This window comes from Sorex araneus, chromosome 2 (assembly GCF_027595985.1).
Source record: "Sorex araneus isolate mSorAra2 chromosome 2, mSorAra2.pri, whole genome shotgun sequence".
NCBI lineage: Eukaryota > Metazoa > Chordata > Mammalia > Eulipotyphla > Soricidae > Sorex > Sorex araneus.
Genome location: NC_073303.1, coordinates 39,022,487 through 39,043,623, shown reverse-complemented (window position 1 = coordinate 39,043,623; position 21,137 = coordinate 39,022,487). Strand labels below are relative to the sequence as shown.

Sequence of the window (21,137 nt, the reverse complement as noted above, 5' to 3'; positions counted from 1 at the left end):
GAAGAAACAGACCTCTGGGAAGGCTAGGGGATCCCCAAGTTTCCTCAGCTGTTCCTCAACCAAGCTTTGAACTTAAAGTTTGCAGAAGAGGGCCGGGGGTGTGGCATAAGTGACAGGCACAGGCCTGGCCTGAACAAGGCCCTCGGTTAGTCCTGGGCTGTGCCTGCCCCACCCTTGCTGACACCACTGGACATGACTATGCCCCCCAGCTGCACAGCTAGGAATGCAGCACCCCCCCACCCAGGAAAGAAGTAAGAAAACTGAGGCTGGAGAGGTAGCTTAGTGGGTAGGGCGCTTGCCTCGCACGCGGCCGACCAGCACTTGATCCCCAGCACCGGGTATGATTCCCTGAGCACCACCGGGCTGATCCCTGAGCACTGAGCCAGGACCCGGGGAGCACTGGGTGTGGCCCCCAAACCAAAACAAAATTGAACCCCCCCCCAAAAAAAAAAAACTGGCAAAAGACTCAAATTAGCACTTTCAAAAAATGTGACCAAGTGCGGTGAGGACACAGAGCGATGGGGACCCGAGGGTGCAGGGCAGAGGAGGGAGGACCAGGGCTGCCACGAGGGAAACTGTCGGCTGAGCTACTGAGTGGGATTACCGTGGCGCAGGTGTGTGGTTTCAAGCTACGGACTCAAGAGCAGCTCCTGTGTGCTAGCACTGAGATGTGGCTTAGAGAATCACTAAGGGCCGAAGAGGCAGATCAGGGGTTAGGGCACCCCCTTGCGTGTGGCTGAGCTCAGTTTGAGGCCCCAAAGTGCATATGGTCCCCAAGGAAGGAAGGAAGGAAGGAAGGAAGGAAGGAAGGAAGGAAGGAAGGAAGGAAGGAAGGAAGGAAGGAAGGAAGGAAGGAAGGAAGGAAGGAAGGAAGGAAGGGAGGGAAGGGAGGGAGGGAGGGAGGGAGGAAGGAAGGAAGGGAGGGAAGGGAGTGAGGGAGGGAGGGAGGGATAATTCAGTGGTGCTGGAGAGGCAGTGCAGTGGGTGAGGCCAACCTGGATTCCATACCCGGAATTTTATATGGTCCCCTGAGCCCTGCCTGGAGTGATTCATGAGTGCGGAGCCAGGATAATCCTGAGTGCAGTTGGGTGTGGCCCAATAAACAAAACAGGAAGAAACCAGCGAGTCAGCTTGAAGACCAGCCCTAGCGAATATGAGCACTGAAGGACCGCCAGGGCCCAGGGTCCGAGTTTCATTCCTTCCTTCTCTTTGTCCTTGGCTTTGGGGCCACTCCCAGCCATGCTCAAGGCTTGCTCCTGGCTCTGCACAGGAATCACTCCTGGCGATGCTCAGGGGCCGTATGGGATGCCGGGGACTGAACCCAGGTTGCTGCCTGCCAGGCAAACGCGCTACCTGCTGTGCTATGGACCCGCCCTGCGTTTCAGGAAAGCCTCCTTCCCTTCTTCCTTCCTTCCTTCCTTCCTTCCTTCCTTCCTTCCTTCCTTCCTTCCTTCCTTCCTTCCTTCCTTCCTTCCATCCTCCCTCCCTCCCTCCCTCCCTCCCTCCCTTCCTTCCTTCCTTCCTTCCTTCCTTCCTTCCTTCCTTCCTTCCTTCCTTCCTTCCTTCCTTCCTTCCTTCCTTCCTTCCATCCTCCCTCCCTCCCTCCCTCCCTCCCTCCCTCCCTTCCTTCCTTCCTTCCTTCCTTCCTTCCTTCCTTCCTTCCTTCCTTCCTTCCTTCCTTCCTTCCTTCCTTCCTTCCTTCCTTCCCTTCTTCCCTCCTTCCTTCTCTCCTTCCCTCCCTCCTTTCTTCCCTCCTTCCATTCTTCCATTCTTCCATTCTTCCCTCCTTCCCTCCTTCCCTCCCTCCCTCCTTCCTTCCCTCCCTTCCTCCTTCCCTCCTTCATGAAAGCCTGTCAACTGTCCCCTCCACTTTCCACCTCTCCTGTGTTTTGTGCCTCCTCATAGGACAGCAGTTCCCCTCACAGGATTGGCTCACTGAGAGGGAGGCCCGGGGAGGTGGCCCAAAGGGTTAGAGTGCGTGTGCGGCATGCTGGAATTCGATGCCTGGCCTGGCCTGGCCCCAGATCACCACCAGAAACCATGCCTAGCACCGTGCTGGAAAGAATCCCTGAGCACTGCTGGGTGTGGCTCCAAAAGGGGTTGAGGAGAAAGTCCAAAGGCTGGACTGCAGGCTGCGCATGTGAGAGCCCCAGGTTCGATCCCTGGCACCACATGTCGCCTGAGCACTGCTGGGGACAATCCCCAACCACTGCACAGGGAACTCCTGGGACCCCATAAATAAAACACAAATGGAAAGAAATGATGTGCAATTGCCCAGCAGAGTCGCTGGACACAGGTCTGTCCTTGGTCAGTAGAACTTACCCCTTCTTGCCTGGATATTTGTTTTTGTTTGGGAGGTGCAGGATCGAACCCAGACTGTTTCCTGTGGGGGAAGTAATCTATGACAGAGCTACATTTCTGGACTCCCCCTTCCCCACCGTTTTGTTGTTGTTGTTGTTGTTGTTGCTTTTGGGGTCACACCCAGCGATGCACAGGGGTTACTCTTGGCTCTACACTCAGGAATTACTCCTGGCAGTGCTCAGGGGACCATATGGGATGCTGGGAATCAAACTCAGGTCGGCCATGTACAAGGCAAATGCCCTACACACTGTGCTATCACTCCAGCCCTCCCCACTGTTTTTTTTGAGAGGGTTTGGGTGTTGGCTCGCAAGCAGTGCTCAGGCAGCCCAGGAGCCAAGCAGGTTAGAGGTTCAACGAAAGGGCCCGAGGGTGTGGTGCTCGTCAGGCTTAGAGACTTGGGGTGCCGGGGATTGAACCAGGCTGGCTGCATCAGGGCAAGTTGCCCCTTACAGCATCTCTCAGTTTCCTCGTCCCCCTTCTCACTTCCCTGGTTCTGATGCTGGAGAAGGAAGAGTTGCTGCAGCTCTGTGTAGGACTGACTCCCCGCCAAGTGCTCATTGTCACCATCTTCTTTCTTGTCAATTTGATTCAGGGCTGCAGGGCATCCTTTGGAACGAGGAGATCATGAAATTCATGGCCACACGGATGGAACTGGACGACATCATGATAAATGAAGAGGGCCAGAGAAGAATTATAAACACAGGACGATAGCACTCAGATGTAGTATTTAGAGTAACTGAATGAGGGAACATGATGTTTTAAAGGGGAGACGCCCAGAGTAAAGGGAGGAGAAGGAAAGGAAAACTTGAGGGGAGGGAGAAGAGACAGATGAGAAGCAAAGGGGTTGGGTCGGGACTGAGGCACAAAGGTGTTAAGGAGTGACAGAGCCAAATACCCACACACAGAGTTATCGATCCTGCATCAAGAGGCCCAAACTCTAACCCAAACTCAGAAAGGCACCTGTCACGAGGGCGAGGGTGGGCTGGAGGGGTGGGGACAGGAGGGAGCCCAGTGGCGGGATGGGAGCTGCGATACTGTGTGTCTGATGCTCAACTGTGAGTAACTTTGTAAATCACAGTGCTGTAATAAAAGTGTTATTTTTTAAAGTAAGATTAAAAATAAAGTGCATGTTTTGGAGCAGACAACACACACTACACACCATACACACACACACATGCTATATAAACACATGTACACACACTGCTCACACACATGTGGCTCAGTGGTGGCAGAGTGCAGCCTTGTGTGTGTGCAGAGCTTGATTCCTGGCACTCAGAGAATAACAACAACAACAACAACATAATAGTAATAATAATAATAATAATAATTGTATCACTGTCATCCCGTTGATCATTGATTTGCTCGAGCGGGCGCCAGTAACATCTCCATTCGTCCTAGCCCTGAGACTTTAGCAGCCTCTCTTTACTCGTTCTTCCCAGCGGTGCTGCATTGGAGGCTCTTTCAGGGTCAGGGGAATGAGACCCATCATTGTTACTGCATTTGGCATATGGAATACTCCACAGAGAGCTTGCGAGGCATCATCATCATCATCATCATCATCATCATCATCATCATCATCAAAACAACAACATAATAATGATAATGATAATGATAATAATAATAATAATAAAGTGTGTCCTTTGCCTTTCGTGCCTTCTTCACTCCTGACACCTGGAACTTGAGGATCTAGTGGTGATCACGGCTGTAGGCTGTATAAAAATAAAAAGAAAAGGCGCGGGCAGCAGCCGTCTCTCCCGCCACCCGAGTTCGGTAGCCTCCGGCCACTTCCCCCACCCCGGGGAGGTTGATGGCGAAGATGTGGCAGGCGAAGGAAGGAACGGAGCCATGATGGTTGGTCTCACTTGCAGTTTATTCCAGTCTTCCCTCTATACAGTCTCCGTCCTCTCTACACCTTTCCGCCCCCCATACACTTTCCGCCCCCTCACCTTCTCTCCGATCCCCTTTTATTCCTCATGGCCCTTCCAAAGGGCGCAATACATTGATGTCACCAAAAGCACCAAAAGATCTTACAGGAAGAACGTTGAGGCAACATAATTCTCTTGTATCTGCAGGCCGTTAATCTAGGCCCCCCCCCCCCCCCCCCCCCCCCCCCCCCCCCCCCCCCCCCGGAAAGAAGATACAAAACCAAAAGGAAGCCTTCTTTGGGCTGAAAGCACTCGGATTTACATCCCAAAGACCAGGCTGGGCTGCAGCCTGGAATCTACAATGTCAAATCAAGCCTGGCTAGCACCTTAGATCTGGGGGGGTCAAAGATCAGCTAGGTTTCTGTGACAAAAGGTTTCTGTGACAAAACTCCAGAAGGCAGCTGGAAAAGGGGAAATATTCCAACATCTCCCCCCTTTTTGTTTAGAACAGATTTTAACCATAAAATAAAATGCTAGGCACAAAAAGTTCAATAACACTAGCAGAACACCTATTCTCTAGGACAGATACGCTTTCAGCAGGACCCATCCAAGGATGAAATCCCAAGGTTGTGTTTCTCCTCTCCGTCCAACAAACATATAAGCATTCATAATATTAATCATTTTGTATGGGCATAGCAAGAGATGTATTAAACTTTTAGAATTGCTCTTCTGGGGTCACCTCATCTCAGACTACAGCGCTCAGGCCAGATTAGTCTTTCCTAGCTCTAGCAGGGCCCTGTCTCGTCGTTGCTTTTGGATCATGACATGACACCCCATGACCAAGCTCTTAACATATAGTTAAGCATTAGGCACCTTGGCCAGGCCCATCTCGATGCCAGGGTAGCACACAACTTACCGCTTGCCCTGGGTCCTTCTTTGTCCCACGTTGGGACCCTGCATTTTAGAGGGCTAGGAACTGAGGGCAACCAAGGCTACAGTTAAGAAAGCAGATGCCCGGGAATTAATAATATTCAAAGCCAATTAAATCCCAATTGCAAAGGCATAATATTAAATGTCTTCCTCTGTCCATACAAAAAGAAATGGCTATAAACTAAACTATTCAAAAGACAGGAAGAGAGGAGAAAGACAATATCTCACTCATACATATAAAATCATAGATTTAACTCATCAAAAATACTTTGCCATATAACTGAAAACCCAATACCAGAAGGATAGTTATTACAGGTACTATGAATTTACAAATCCATTATTCTAACTGTTCACATATATATTATACACTAACATATGATTCTTAACATTATCCCATAAGAATTCAGTCAAATTTTACAACATGAGTGTTATACAAAATAAAGCATAATTCTAATCTACAGGAAATCAAAAGGGCACACAAGCTAAAACAGAAAGAGTTAAATTTCTGTTAAAATGCATCAGGTTAAAAATCCAAATTAAAGTGATGCAGTAAGAAAAAAATCTATTGCATCCATACACTGATTATCTTTAAATTGCCATACCAGGCTTATTTCTACTCTTTTGACTGTATGAACATAACTTTGATGGGTGTGACCGATATACCTCAGCTCCTAGTGGCAAGGGGAGAAAGGACAAACCAATGATATCCAACAGTAGGCTGCTGCCAAAAAGGCCAGAGGAGCGTGGCTGGGGGCACAAGACAGCCTCCAGCACAGACCTCAAAGGACAACTTGCCTCCCCCTCCGCCCTCGTGTAGCCACTGGCCCTCGGTTGTCTCACAGACAAGGGATGGAGTCCTGGTGTTTGGGGGAGCCTCGCGCTGGCTAGCCAGAAACGTGTGTTTGAGAGTGAGGCTGCCACTGGAGTTAGGTCTCCGGGCACCACCCCGGTTTCTCCTTCCCAGGCTTCTCCTTCCTGTGTGTGCTGAGACGAGACGGAGCACCTGAAGCAGCTCAGAGCTGAGTTTAGGACAGAAAGTCTTCCTTACTCTTCCCAGGGGGGCTGTCTTGCTATTATCGCTGTTGGGATATTCAGTAGCACTGTAGCACTGTTGTCCCATTGACCATCGATTTGCTCGAGTGGGCACCAGTAACGTCTCCATTGTGAAACTTGTTGTTACTGTTTTTGGCATATCAAATACGCCACGGGGAGCTTGCCAGGCTCTGCTGTGTGGGTGGGATACTCTCAGTAGCTTGCCGGGCTCTCTGAGAGGGAGGAATTGAACCCAGGTTGGCCTCGTGCAAGGCAAACACCCTACCCCTGTGCTATCGCTCCAGCCCGATATTCAGTAAATCATTTGCACACGTAGGGTTTTTTTGTTTACTTTGGTTGGCGGGCCACACACCTGCAATGCTCAGGGCTCTATGCTGACAGATCACTCCTGGCGGGCTCAGGAGTGCCAGGGATTGAACCCGGGTTGGCTGTGTGCAAGGCAAGCGTCTTAATGTTGTACTATTGCTCCAGCTAAGCATGTGCTCTCCTCCTTGAGCTGTCTCCCTGGTTGAATTCACTTTTTCTTATTGGTTTTGGGGGCAACATGTAACAGTGCTCAGGGCTTACTTCTGGCTCTGTATTCAGGGATCACTCAGGGGTCTATATGGGGTGCCAGAGATCAAACCTAGGTTGGCCTCTTGCAAGGCAAATGTCTTACCTACTGTACAATTGCCCTGGCCCAAGAATTCATTTTTTAAAAACAGAAAGGAGAAGGGACTGGAACCATAGCACAGTGGGTAGGGCACAATGAGTAGGCACTTGGCTGACCCGGGTTCGATCCCTGGCACCCCAGTGGGATCCTGAGCTCAGCAAGGAATGATCTCTGAGTGCAGTCAAGAGTTAGCCCCTAGGGCTGGAGAGATAGCACAGTGGGTGGGGCATTTTCCTTGCATGGGGTTGACCCAGGTTTGATTCCCAGAACCCCGTATGGTCCCCTGAGCACTGCCAGGGGTGATTCCTGAGTGCAGAGTCAGGAGTAACCCCTGTGCATCGCCAGGTGTGACCCAAAATGCAAAAAAAAAAAAAAAAAAAGTTAGCCCCTAGCACCACTGGGTCAAACCAAAAACAAACAAAAGATACACATGCAAGCACGCGTGCATACACAGGCCACATGTATGAACGGAGAATTTAGAAAGATGGGGGAAAAGGCTTCAAATTCTGAATTATTCACTTGATCTGTCTTCTCTTGGTGGGGGCTGGGGGGCCCAGACTCGAAACACTTGAGGACTACTCACAGTAGCTTGGGGGACCCTATGCGCCAGGGACCAAACCCAGGACTCCCACAGGCAATGCATGTGCTCAGCCCTCTGAGCCAGCTCTCAGGGTCGTGCTCCCGGGATGTTTCTGAGCCTCGTTCTTTTGCATGGCTTCTAACCTGGATGTATTAGGAGAAACAAATGATTAAAATGTGGTCAGGTGATTTCCCAAAGGTCTGGATTACAGCTTTGTGTGTGGGAGCCCCGGCTTTGGTCCCCAGGACCACTCTGCCCCCGAGAAATCCCTGGGCACCATGGTGTGGCACAAAAGGGAAGGAAAAGGAAGAAAGGGAGGGAGGGAGGAAGGAGGAAGGAAGGAAAGGGGGTCAGAGAGACTTCCAGTGTTCAGGCACATGCTTGACCCCTGACCTTGACCCCTGCACTCCAAGTCTCCATAGCCTCCCGACGGCTCCCAAACAACACTGGGTCTGACCCATATGCCTATTCGGATTTGTCTTTATTTTTGCAACAGGCTCATCTGTGGCAGGGAAAACTAACCCTTGCATGACCAACTCATTAGATGTTCAGCCAACTCAAGCCACTGAGTCACCCCCAGCCAGGACCCAGAGGAAGAGGTGAAGCCCTAAGTGTCCCCCCATCTCATCCGGTTGAGGTCCAGGGCCCTCAATCCCCAGGGTCCCCACGCTCTGGCATCAAAGCAAAGAACTACGGGCCAATCCAGATGAAGTTCCAGCTTTTACTTAAAGATGCTAAGTTCTGGAAGCTTCCCTGGCGGAGGATGACAGTGGTGGCTTCAGATCCTTGAAGGTGTTCGAAGCTGAAGCCTTCACTTCCCCTCACTTGGCTGCTGAAGTTTAATTCCGTCTAATTATTTCATATGGCACCGACTGTAATAGTTTCATAATTTCTAGGATATTAAGCACTTAATATGTTGTGTCATTTGAAATCACATATTAAATTCAGCAAAGTACATTTTAATGAGAGTTAAGTGGTGTGAAAATATTAATACGATGTGATGTCCCGGGGAATCTGGCTTGGCAGGGCCGATCCTGGTGCACAAACGCCTCGTGTGCCAGGTGAGGGGCCCCCGCCTCGGGCCCGGGGACAGCCTGGCACTCGCACACGCAGTGCTCTGACAGACGCGCTCCCTTTGCTGCCTCGGCACTTGGCAGTGGCTCTCCCTCCGCAAGGCGCTCAGCCCCACCATCACAGGGCCAAGGAGCCCGCGGCTCTTTGCCGGGACATAAGCCTGGCCCCTCTGGGCACCCTGGCGTGCTGGCTTGTCCCTCAGCTGCCATCAGTGCCAGCTGGGCGGGGGTGAGATCTGCTCCCAGGGGAGCGGGGGAAACAGGGGCGGTTGTCACATGTCCTCTCCTGCCCCGCTGTCCCACAGAGAGGCTGGCAGGGTTCGGACCGTGGAATCTAAGACTGTCCTTCCACTCAGGGCCCATGAGTGAGAACAGCGCTCAGGAGACCATCTCTTCTGGGTCCCTCCCGCTGTCCACATGCAGGTTTTCTTGCCCCCCCCCCCCACCCCCTCAGACTGTGCATGCGTCCTCACTGGGTGTGTTACCAGCCCCGCAGGGCAAGTGAAGGGCCCTACCATGAAAACCCTGGTGCCCACTTGCTCAGTTGTTGGCTATTCCCTGAACCCACCTGAAATGAACTGCCAGAGGGAAATGAATTCATCAAAGCAGACGTTTCTCTTTTTTCCTTTTTGAGCCACACCTGGCAATGTTCAGGGCTTACTCATGGTTCTCCACTCAGGGATCACTCCTTGTGGTTCTCAGGGACCGTATGGGATGCTGGGGTCGAACCCGGGTTGGCTACATGGAAGGCAAACACCCTCCCTGCTGTATCCCTCCAGCCCCAGACAAATAATCGTTTAATATTAGAAGTACTTGGGGAATTCGTTGAGGTACTCTGTGCTATTTGTGGGGAGAAATATGCCCTGGGAATGGAATTCTCATTTCCCTAAATTTGTCCCAGGTAAGATCGGTTCTGTTACATGTTGTTTCCCTTCAACTGGCTGTTTCCAGGAACCATCAATAACACCGAGCACTTACATAATTGGACTTGGTGGTTCTTTTCATGCTTTCTCCTCTTTTCATGCCTTTTCAAGGCATACCTGCCCACTCTAATCCTAAATCCCTGTGCTTGGACCACCCCGGGGCAGCTAGAGAGAAGGATCTTAATCAAAATCACAGTGAACTAAGGGGGCAAGAACTGAGGGCCAGAGAGAAAGCTCAACCCACCGAGCACAGTCTGAGCAAGAGACGGATCTGGGTTCAAATCCTGGCACCACAGGGTACCCTGCGCACCACCTAGAGGGACCCCAAGTTCAGAGCTTGGAGTAGCCGTGCAGGTGTGTGGCCCAGCCTGCTCTCCCGCCCCCCCCCCAAAAAAAAAAAAGATAGCAAGAGTTGAAAACAATGATGTCACAAATACAGGATTTAAGGCAACAGCAGGAGCATTTTGGAGAAAGCTTCCCAGAACCCACAAATTACACTCCCACATTCCCTGCGGGTGGTAATTAGCCCTTGGACTCGAGAGATCTGAGAGCAAATTCCAGCAAGTTCCAGCGTCCTCGATGATTGTGTGGATTCACCTCATAAACTCGGAGGGGTGCTTTTTGCTCCTTTCCCGTGAGTAAAATGGGAATGATCAACTCCCCGTGCTCAGCTCTTAGCAGTGGTAACATGGAACAGAACCAAGGGACCGTGTGATGACCTCAAAGCACCAGGGCTGCTATGAAGCATGAACAAGGAACCGACACTACAAAACTGCATTATTGATTGTTGGTGTGTCTGGGCCACACCCAACAATACTCAGGGGTTACTCCGGGTGGTGCTCAGGGTACCACATGGGATGCCGGGGATAGAACCCAGGCCGTATAAAGATCCCGGAAGAGAACGACACAGAATTTCCTGGACATTATATTCTATCCATAACAAGCAATACAAAATAAATCGTCTAGCATTGCCTTTTCGGCAGGCTTGAGTGGTGGTGGGACTGGTGTCAAAATATCGAATGAAACCAAAGTAGAGAGAGAGTATGGGGGAAACTGTCTGCCACACAGGCAGGGGAAGGGTTGGAATGGGGGGGAGGGTGAATACTGGGGATTTTGGTGGTGGAAAATGTGCACTGGTGAAGGGATGGGTGTTTGATGATTATATGACCAAAGTTCAAACATTAAAACTTTGTAATTGTATCTCACGGTGAATCAATAAAAAAGGAGGAAAAAATGAAATAATAAAATAAAATTAACATTCTGAATTTTAAAAAGAAGTAATGTGAAGTTCATGCTCAATTCAATGAGCTTAATCAATGGCTGAATAAAGAGCAGTTTAAAAAAAAAAAGAATGGGGCTGGAGCGATAGCACAGCGGGTAGGGCGTTTGCCTTGCACACGGCGGACCCAGGTTCGATCCCCAGCATCCCATATGGTCCCCTGAACACCGCCAGGAGTAACTCCTGAGTGCAAAGCCAGGAGTAACCCCTGTGCATCGCCGGGTGAGACCCCAAAAAGCAAAAAAAAAAAAAAAAAAAAAAGAACCCAGGCCGGCCGCACAATATAACTGCATTTAACCAGCACCTCCAGTAACTCAAACCCAAAAGATGAAGCGTCTCAGGCCAAAAATAGTCCCTGAAATTGCTAAGAAAAGAAAAAAAAAAGAGGAGATTAGAAAGGGAGGAAAAGGAGTTTCTTAGAAAGTTTATCATTTACAGGGGCTGGAGCGGTAGCACAGTGGGTAGGGCGTTTGCCTTGCTCTCGGCCAACCTGGGTTCGATTCCCAGCATCCCATATGGTCCTCCGAGCACCACCAGGGGTAATTCCTGAGTTCGGAGCCAGGAGTAAACCCTGTGCAACGCCGGGTGTGACCCAAAAAGCAAAAATAAATAATAAAGGTCCCCACCCTCTTCTTTAAGAAAAAAAAAAGTATCATTTACAGGACCGGACCAATAGTACAACAGTCAGGCATGTGGCCTTCATGTGGCCAAACTGGGCTGGATTCCTGGCACCTCACAGGGTCCAGGGGGTGATCCTTAAGCACAGAGCCAGGAGTAAACTCTGAATGGCCACACACATCCCTCAATCCCACAAAAATAAGCCCCCCTCCCAGTCTACCACCTTAAGACTTCTCTGAGTTCTCCAATGCCATACAGCCAAGAGCTCTGTTTAAAACTGAATTAAAGCCAGTTCATTCCTCTCCACCCAGCGGTGGATGCACCACTTCACATGGGACTAGGAGAGCTGCTCATTTCCTGGTGTCCTGGGGTTTGGGGCAGCCAGGGGAGACGCCAAGGACTCGGGCCTGGCAAGAGCTGGGCTTCCTCGGGGACCACCCCCCAGCACCCACACCCCCTCCTCTTATCTCCAGGTCTCACCATCCCCAGGGACCCTCTCTCATCTTCAAGCCACCCCTGCCAAGCTGCCCCGTCAGTCAACCGTCTCCTGCCCACTCTCGTCCAGGTTGGAGTTTTGCATCCAGGGATAAGTGTCCTCCAACTCAGCAAACCCCACACCCAAGGTCCACGGCAGCGTGGCGGCCTGCGCCTGAAACTGTCCATGACCCAGGGATGACCAGCTGGCTCGAATCTTCTACAACAGAAAGTGACAAGTTTGGCCAATGGGTCTCAAGACCCTCTTTGAGTACCCAGTGTTAAATCTGTCAGCGGTGAGATGTCAGATGTCATGCCCAGGACAGTCCCCTAACTTGGCAGGAGATTAAAAAAAAAAAAAAGGAACCTATGGGTGGTGGGAGCTGGCCAAGAGGGACTCACTCAGGAACTGGAACTTAGAAACGAGAGGTGCAGGGGCGGGAGTGACAGTACCACAGGTAGGGTGTTTGCCTTGCATGCAGCCAACTGGGGTTCGATCCTTAATACTACATAGGGTCCTGTGAGCACCGTCAGGAATGATTTCTGAGTGCACAGCCAGGAGTAACCCCTGAGCATGGCTGGGTGTGACGAGAGACAGAGAGACAGAGAGACAGAGACAGAGAAAGAGAGAGAGAGACAGAGGCAGAGAGACAGAGACAGAGAGACCAAAAAAAGCCCATCTCTGACTCAAAGTAACACACACACACCCCAAGAAGCTAGGACTGAAGGACCTAGTCCAACTCTTACTGGAGGTTACACCAAGAAGGCAGGTATGAAGCCCAGAAACGCCCATCACCAGGCCCACCTTGGAAACAAACGCATAAAAACGTTTGTTCCGCTAATGGCAACCAAGCATCTTCTCCCATCAATGCTAATACGCGTTTCGGTTATTTGCAATTCCCTTTCAGAAACCGGAGGGAAACATCATTGCCCAAATTAGCTCTTTCACTCCATAAAGGCCATATTAGCAACCCGCGATCTGTGCTCGCTGCTTATTTAGGGAGAGGTCAGATGAGAAACGGGCAGCACGCACCCGATTCCCATTTCACCAGGGACAGGTGTGCGCACCGGTGCGGGGAGGCCTCCCCGTCCCCCCCAGAGCCCGGCCAGCAGCTGGGCGGCGGGTGATGCACCCAATGCCCAGCGCCGTCCTCACAGGCTCCCGGGAAGGGTGGCTCAGGGGCTGAATCTGGGCACACCACCCTTCCCCTCTGCCGGTCCTCTCAGACGCTGCCCCCCCGCACCCCATTCATTGATCTTGGCACGTCCCAGGTCCCGGCACTGCACAGGCTTTCATTCGGTCACTCTGTGCCCCGCCCTGGTTCTCTGCAGCCAGGGTCGCATGGAGCCCGAGACTACAGGTGTGCCCGCACAGTCCCCCCGCTGGCACGCTGTCCACTGCCACACTGCCCAGGGCCACACGGCCCACGGCCACGCTGTCCACTGCCATGCTGCCCAGGGCCACACGGCCCATGGCCGCGCTGTCCACTGCCAAGCTGCCCAGGGTCACACGGCCCACAGCCGCGTTGTCCACTGTCAGCTGCCCAGGGCCGCACGGTCCACGGCCACGCTGTCCACTGCCAAGCTGCCCAGGGCCGCACGGCCCACGTCCACGCTGTCCACTGCCACGCTGCCCAGGGCCGCACGGCCCACGGCCACGCTGTCCACTGCCAGCTGCCCAGGGCCACACGGCCCACGGCCGCGCTGTCCACTGCCAAGCTGCCCAGGGCCACATGGCCCACGGCCACGCTATCCACGGCCACCCTGTCCACTGCCAAGCTGCCCGGGGCCGCACGGCCCACGGCCACGCTGTCCACGGCCACGCTGTCCACTGCCAAGCTGCCCAGGGCCACACGGCCCACGGCCACGCTGCCCAGGACCACGCGGGCCCCAACCTCGGCGCAGCCCAGCGCGGGCATCCCAGGCTGTCCGTCCGAGCTGACCGGGTGTGGACAGTCCAGGAAGGAAGGGGCCCGGGCTCCCCACCCCCCGTTCCTGCGCTCGACGCCGCGACTGTGCCCGGCCCACGGGCAGGCGGCCCCCGCGGACACCACCCCACGCGGGCACCCGGGGAAGGAGCGGGGCCGGCCGGCAGCGCCCGCACCGCCTCCCGCGGGCGACCTCGGGCCGCAGAGCCCGCAGCCGCCGGACGCCCCACGCGGGCACTGCGCTCGTCGCCCCGACCCGCAGCTACGCCCCGGCCGCGACCACGTGACCCAGCCCACTTCCGGCGGGCGGGACGCCGAGTTCCCATGATGCCTTGATTTGCATATAATTCCTAAAATTTACGGCAAAAGTTGTCTTTTACCTTGGATATTCTCATAAATATATAAGTGTTATGCATTAGAGGGTATTGTCAGGTCTTTGGCATTTTGAAATTAGAAAAAAAGAGCTGACTCTTAGTCATCCTAAGTGATAAAAGTTTCTAATTCTCTGCCTTATATACCGCCTGCCTAGACAGAGAGATCGTGCTCGCTTCGGCAGCACATATACTAAAATTGGAACGATACAGAGAAGATTAGCATGGCCCCTGCGCAAGGATGACACGCAAATTCGTGAAGCGTTCCATATTTTGCCCCTGACTCAATTATTTCTCCCCAGAGCATCTCAGGCCCTTCTCACCTACGGGTTCGAAACAGGTATAGCTCCCGCTAGAGGGGAGAGGGAGTGGGACCAAGACCTGTTCCTCTGCAGTGCTGAGACCTCGGTCCAACCTACAGGCGAAGACACGGTCATCCCGTGTTGGGTCCGCAGCCTAGCAGGCCCTCGGCGCTGCCGTCGTGGCTACCGTCACCGGCCACTGCAACCAGACGGACTCCGCTAGGACCTTTGGACCTCAAGCAAACGCGGAGCAGAAAAGCAGGGCTGCAGAGCTAGCTCTGCGCACAGTCTGGGTTCGAGGAGCACCTGGCCTCTGCGGAGTGAGCCCGCGCCTCCCACCACACACCCCCAAAAAAGTGACCCTTTCCTCCAGGTGTAAAGCAGCCCGCCGAGTCACTTAACTAGCCCCCCCCCCCCCCCCATCACTTACTTCCTAGTCCGGTGAGATGTAACGTGGTAAAAGTTGGACGTGGGGGTCAGTGACAGCTCGGCGGGGAGGGCACCGGCCCTGCGCGGCTGGCTGACCTGGGCCCCATCCATCCCCAGCTCCACACGCTGGAGCCTGCCAGAAGTGGCCTCTGGGCAGGGGCAGGGGTGAATCCTCAGCACCGCAGGTGCGCCGCCCCTACCCGCCCCGACGACAGGGGTTTGGGCCCCCCAGGAAACTGAATGCTGAACACAGTCCTGATCAGTAAGATGAGAAACAGGGGGAAGGAACAGAGTTCAGGCTTTCCTCTGTGTTCAGATTTCTGATGCTGTGCTTTTGTTTTTAAGGTTGGTTTCTTTCCAGAACAAAAACATGGGTGCATAGAAGATTTTCTTGGTGGCCGATGGCAGCCTGGTGGTCTTGAAAACAGCTTTGTGGCACCAAGCCGGCGAACTGGCCCCTGGATCTGAGCGTGTCTGCAGCGAGAGCAGGAGGCAGATGCGGACTGGGAGCTAGTCCAGGGCCGCGGGGTGCTCTCCCAAAGGCGCTGGAAGCGGGTTCCTGTGCCGGACATCTGTTCTCCTCCCTGGAGGTGGAAGGATGCTCTCCAGTGGCCAAGCAGAAGGCGTGGGCGCGCTCCGCCTTGGGCCCAGCGCAGTCTTGGGTCCTTTCTTCCTCCCAAGATGCCTGGGAGGAGCCCACGAAGACAATCGGGTGACGGTTTTCAATGCCTTCTTTGGACATGTTCAAGAAGGAATCAACCGCGCTTGATGCGGTGTCCTCCCCTCCGAGGTGCTCCTTGTTCTTCTTGGCATGACCTCGGCCTCAGCAGAGATCAGGAACGACCTCGGAGTCAGCCCCCCATGGCCAGGAAACACAGGGAAAGGACTAGGAAATCTAGCCCAGGAAATTTGCTACAGAACTTGTGCTCTGAACCGAGAACCGGCTCCTTTGGGATGGAGAGGGAGAGAACGAAGAAGGCAGACACGCCCAACGCTGCTTCTGCTGATGTTCTAAATTTGAAGAAGGAGGAACCCCTGTTTTTTTAAAAATTTTCTATTTCATTTGTAGAGGATCGGGCTGGCCTTTAGATCATGGTGTGGTTATCAGTGGACTATTGCTTTTGTCTTTGCTTTGGTGCCATATCTGGCGATGCTCAGGGCTTACTCCTGGCTCTGCACTCAAGAATTACAGGGAGACCATGAGGAATGACAGGGACCAAACCCAGGTCAGTCGTGTGCAAGGCAAGCACCCTACCTGTTGTACTATCTCTCCAACCCCCACAGCGGACATATTATAAAGCCCAGGCCCCAAACCAAATCAAAACATAACAAAATCAATAAAATGTTCAGATGTGAAGGAACACCCTCTTTAGGAAGTAACTGGAAGAGAAAACAAATTTTCCTGATCTAAATGACAGTCATTTACCTGACAGTCATTTACCTGATTCCTGGCCCCCCAACAAACCCTATTGATAAAGGATCTTTGAGCAGTTAAGCTTTTGCTTAATTAACTTCATGCAAATGAACTGAATTGCTGCCCACTGACTTTATCCAGAAGCATCTAGGATTTTTTCCGCAGACATTTCCAGAACCTAGACAAGCCACGAAGGTTGACTCACTTATCTAGATCAGTGTTTCTCAATGAGGGGATACATTCTCCCCTGGGTCCCCAGGATGTTCCAAGGGGCCCTAAGTGATCATTGTGTAGAAGATGGGGCATGACAGGACACTAGGGGACCAAAGAGGGCCACAGTTGAAAAAAAAGTTGAAAACGTGACTCTAGACATCTGCTGAACAACAGTGATGCACCAAGCCTGGTGTTGAAGAATGAGCATGAAAAAAAAAAAGCAAGTTGTGGGCCAGAGAGATTGCGTTACACACAGCCAACATCAGTTTGATCCCTGGCATCCACACAGTCCCCTGAGCACAGCCAGGAGTCATCCCTGAACACAGACAGGTGTAAGCCCTGAGAAGTGCTGGGTGTGCCTCCTAAAGAGGAGGAGGACAGGGAGGAGGAGAGAGGAAGAAGAGAAGAAGGAGGAGGAGCAGAAGAGGAGGAGGAGGAAGAAGGAGAAGAAGGAAGAAGAAGGATGAGAAGAAGAAAGAGAAGGAGAAGAAGGAGGAGGAGGAGCAGGAAGAGGAAGAGAAAGATAAGGAGGAAGAAGAGGGAGAAGGAGAAGAAGGAAGAAGAAGGATGAGAAGAAGAAAAAGGAGAAGGAGGAAGAGGAGGAGGAGGAGGAGGAGAAGAAGAAGAAGAAGAAGAAGGATGAGAAGAAGAAAGAGAAGGAGAAGAAGGAGGAGGAGAAGCAGGAAGAGGAGGGGGAGGAAGAGGAGGAGGGGGAGGAAGAGGACGAGGAGGAGGAACAGGAAGAAGAAGAAGAAGAAGAAGAAGAAGAAGAAGAAGAAGAAGAAGAAGAAGAAGAAGAAGAAGAAGAAGAAGAAGAAGAAGAAGAAGAAGAAGAAGGAGGAGGAGGAGGAGGAGGAGGAGGAGGAGGAGAAGAGGAAGAGGAAGAAGAAGAAGAAGAAGAAGAAGAAGAAGAAGAAGAAGGAGGAGGAGGAGGAGGAGGAGGAGGAGGAGGAGGAGGAGGAGGAGGAGGAGGAAGAGGAAGACACCTCCAATCAAGAATAATTCAGGTCAGTGAGTGCCTACCAGCCGCTTGAGACCAGTTCCAGGGGAACACAGAGCACAGTCATTAGAGTCCAGTTCTCTGTGATTTGTTTTTGCTGTGCTGGGGATTGGGTCCAGCTCATGTGCCTTGCCCCTGAGCCACGTCCTGGCCAACTCTACCTCAAGTGTCTTACGGATCTTCTGCTTTGTCTTTGGCAGGTGACCCCAATTTTCAGATAAAACAGAGGCCAGGGTATGAAGGGATATAGTATTCTCTTTTCTCCCCAGGAGAGTAAAAACATCAAGCATCAGGAGGCCCGAGACATAATACAGGATAACACAGGGGAGGGTATGTGTCTGGATCTGTTGGCCTGGGTTGTATCCCCGGCACCCTATCGAGTCCCCCAGCTCTGCCAGGACTAAACTTCTGAGTTCAGAGTAAGCCCTGGTCACTGCTGGCTGTGGCACATGAAAGAAAGTAAGAAAGAAAGAAAGAAAGAAAGAAAGAAAGAAAGAAAGAAAGAAAGAAAGAAAGAAAGAAAGAAAGAAAGAAAGAAAGAAAGAAAGAAAGAGAGAAAGAGAGAGAAAGAAAGAAAGAGAGAGAGAGAAAGGAAGAAAGGAAGGAAGAGAGAAAGAAAGAAAGAAAGAAAGAGAGAGAGAAAAAGAACGAAAGAAAGAAAGAGAGAGAAAGAGAGAAAGACAGGGATAGAAAGAAAGAAAGAAAGAAAGAAAGAAAGAAAGAAAGAAAGAAAGAAAGAAAAAGAAAGAGAGAAAGAGAGAGAAGGAGAAGAAGAAAGAGATAGAAAGGAAGAAAGAAAGAGAGAAAGAAAGAAAAGGAAAGAAAGAAAAGAAAGGGAGGGAGAGAGAAGGAGAAGAAAGAGATAGAAAGAAAGAAAGAAAGAAAGAAAGAAAGAAAGAAAGAGAGAAAAAGAACGAAAGAAAGAAAGAGAGAGAAAGAGAGAAAGACAGGGATAGAAAGAAAGAAAGAAAGAAAGAAAGAAAGAAAGAAAGAAAGAAAAAGAAAGAGAGAAAGAGAGAGAAGGAGAAGAAGAAAGAGATAGAAAGGAAGAAAGAAAGAGAGAAAGAAAGAAAAGGAAAGAAAGAAAAGAAAGGGAGGGAGAGAGAAGGAGAAGAAGAAAGAGATAGAAAGAAAGAAAGAAAGAAAGAAAGAAAGAAAGAAAGAAAGAAAGAAAGGGAAAGAAAGAAAAGAAAGGGAGGGAGAGAGAGAAGAAAGAAAGGAAAAGAAAAAGAAAGAGAGAAAGGAAGAAAGAAAGAAAGAAAGAAAGAAAGAAAGAAAGAAAGAAAGAAAGAAAGAAAGAAAGAAAGAAAGAAAGAAAGAAAGAAAGAAAGGAAGGAAGGAAGAAAGAAAGAGGGAGGGAGAGAGAATAAAGGAAGGAAAAGAAAGAAAGGAAGGAAGGAAGGAAGGAAGGAAGGAAGGAAGGAAGGAAGGAAGGAAGGAAGGAAGGAAGGAAGAAAGGAAGAGAAATAAAGAGTCAGGCATCTGTCTCCAGCGCCTCCAGCTTTCCTCCGCTGCTCCCAGTATCCCTTGGGGCGGAGAGGAGCCCCCCGCACCCCCCCCCAAATCAGGAGGGCCAGGGAGGGGTCTGAGGCGGCCTGCACACTGTACCCTATTCTTTATCCCCAGACAGTAGGCTCGGGGGCCGATAGCCTGTGGGCGCTGCCATAGACCAAGGGCACACACGGAGAGGACAGCCTGGGGGCGGTCTGTGCCCCGACCCCTCCGGAGTCCCCAAGCCTCACTTTTCTCTTTGGAGGCGCCCCTGGCTGCCTGGGCCTTCGCGCACCGCCTGTAATACCCAAGACGCGTCGCAAGGTGGCGACGTTGTGGCGAAAAAGAGACTTCAAAAATCGTGTGTGTGTGTGTTTTTCCCAGAGCATATTTTCCCTATTAATGTTTCATTTAACTTAATTAGAATCTGGTAAACTAATTAAAGTAGCTACGAGCCCCGCAATCAGCAATAATTCGTATAATTATTGATAATTACATCCATACCAATCGTTTGGTTATTAACATTTGGGGGGGGCGGGGTGGGAACCGGTTCCGAGGGGCCGCGGCGCCCGGGAGGGTTTGGGGCCGAGCTTCCCGGGCCCGCTCCTCCGCCGCGTCCGTTCCGCTGGGATTCCGACCCCATGGGGCGCCCTTGCCGGGACTTGGGACGCGATGGGCGCCCCGGGAGCGTTGGTGCGGTGCGTCCGTGCTGCGCGCAGCCGGGCCCAGCTGCCTGCTGGTCCCTGGATGCCCAGTGCGCGGGCCGGACTGCGCCCCTGGCCGCCGCGGGGACCCCAACCGCCCGCCCCCCGCCCCCATCCCGCCAAGCCGTTTCCCCAGGATGTCGGGCGGCAGGGGACGTGCCCCAGGAGGGTTCTGCGTGCCGGCCCCTCCCAGTGCGCCGGGCGACCTCCCCTCCCGCTCCCTCCCCTCGCAGCTCGCCTTCGGGAAACTGCCGGGCACCGAGTTCCCCCAGCAGCTCCCCCACCCTCGCACCCATTTCCTGGCCCCCCGCGGGGCTGAGCTTCAAGGGCCGGAGACTGTCGGGGCTGCTGGGTGCCCCGACGCCTTCTTAGGGCGCATCCGCGCCCCGGGCCGCGCGTACTGTGCTTTAGAGGCGGGCCTGGGGGACCCCGGCCCGGATGGGAGCCGGGCAGCCGAGGCTCGGGGTGCCGCGCCTCCCTCCGCGTTCGTACCCCGCACCCGAGGCCCCCAAAGGCGCCCGAGCAGGGATGGGGCCTCAGCCACCGTGGCGGGGGCCGTTCCCTTGGCGCCTACCTTCCCTGGGGTCCTCACCCCCGAAATCCCTGAAAAGCCCCCGGCTAGGGTTCCTACCCCCCGCCCCGCCCCGTCAGGCCCTCCTGGCGGTTCGGGCTGAATCTGGGATTGCAAACCACTGCGACACCGCACCCCGTTCTGAGCGCCCTGGAGGGGCCCTTCCGGAGAGACAGGCTGGGAAAGGCACAAATAAAACCCGCGGCGGGAGTGGGGACCTCCACGCCGGGGCGCTGGTGCAGAGACAAGGCAGCTGCTCGCCTGAGCCGGCTCTGTCCTGAGACCCTCGAACCCAGACCTGCGGGGGAACCCAGACCCCACCTGTTGCAAGACCCTCAGCCGCCTCACTGCACGGTCCTCCTCCCCTTTGCCCCGACCCTGCCCTGCGCCAGGAAGTGACAGGTGCGGGTTTTGTTGCTGGGTTTTTTGTTTGTTTGTTTTTATTAAAAACAAAACAAAAATCACGGATACAGAGTGGTCTTTCCCCCAACAAGGTCACGGTGGTCTCCGGCTCGAGAGTCAGTTCTGGCCCGATTTTAAAGTGCTGTTCCAGCAAGAGTTCACAACACAAACAAAACGACAAAAGCAAAACCCAAAGGACTCGCCAGGGGCCGGAGTCGTCCAGGAGGAGGAGGAAAGGGACGTGGAGCATAATAAATAAATGCAGGTGACCCCGATACTGAGTCGAGAGACTCACAGTACATTTCAGATCCATTGCACATAGCCACTTGGTCATTAGGAACAAGAGTTTCAGAAGTGGACGGGTCAGGGCAGCGCCGGCCAAGTGGCTGCGCTGAATTCACCACGCGGGCTCCGAGGCTGCGCAGGGGTGGGGGGGGCCTCGGGGATGGACTAAGGGTCCCCCATCCCGCCCGGCCCCCTCCGGTCCAGCTCACCCCGTGAGGT

General features: G+C 52.8%; 1 non-coding gene across 1 annotated transcript; it reads left to right on the top strand.

Annotated features, from left to right (window-relative positions):
- Window positions 1-14,276: 14,276 nt before the first annotated feature.
- On the top strand, window positions 14,277-14,383 carry LOC129402775 (U6 spliceosomal RNA). Its single transcript, XR_008628819.1, has one exon. It is a non-coding gene; the product is annotated as a U6 spliceosomal RNA (small nuclear RNA).
- Window positions 14,384-21,137: the final 6,754 nt, after the last annotated feature.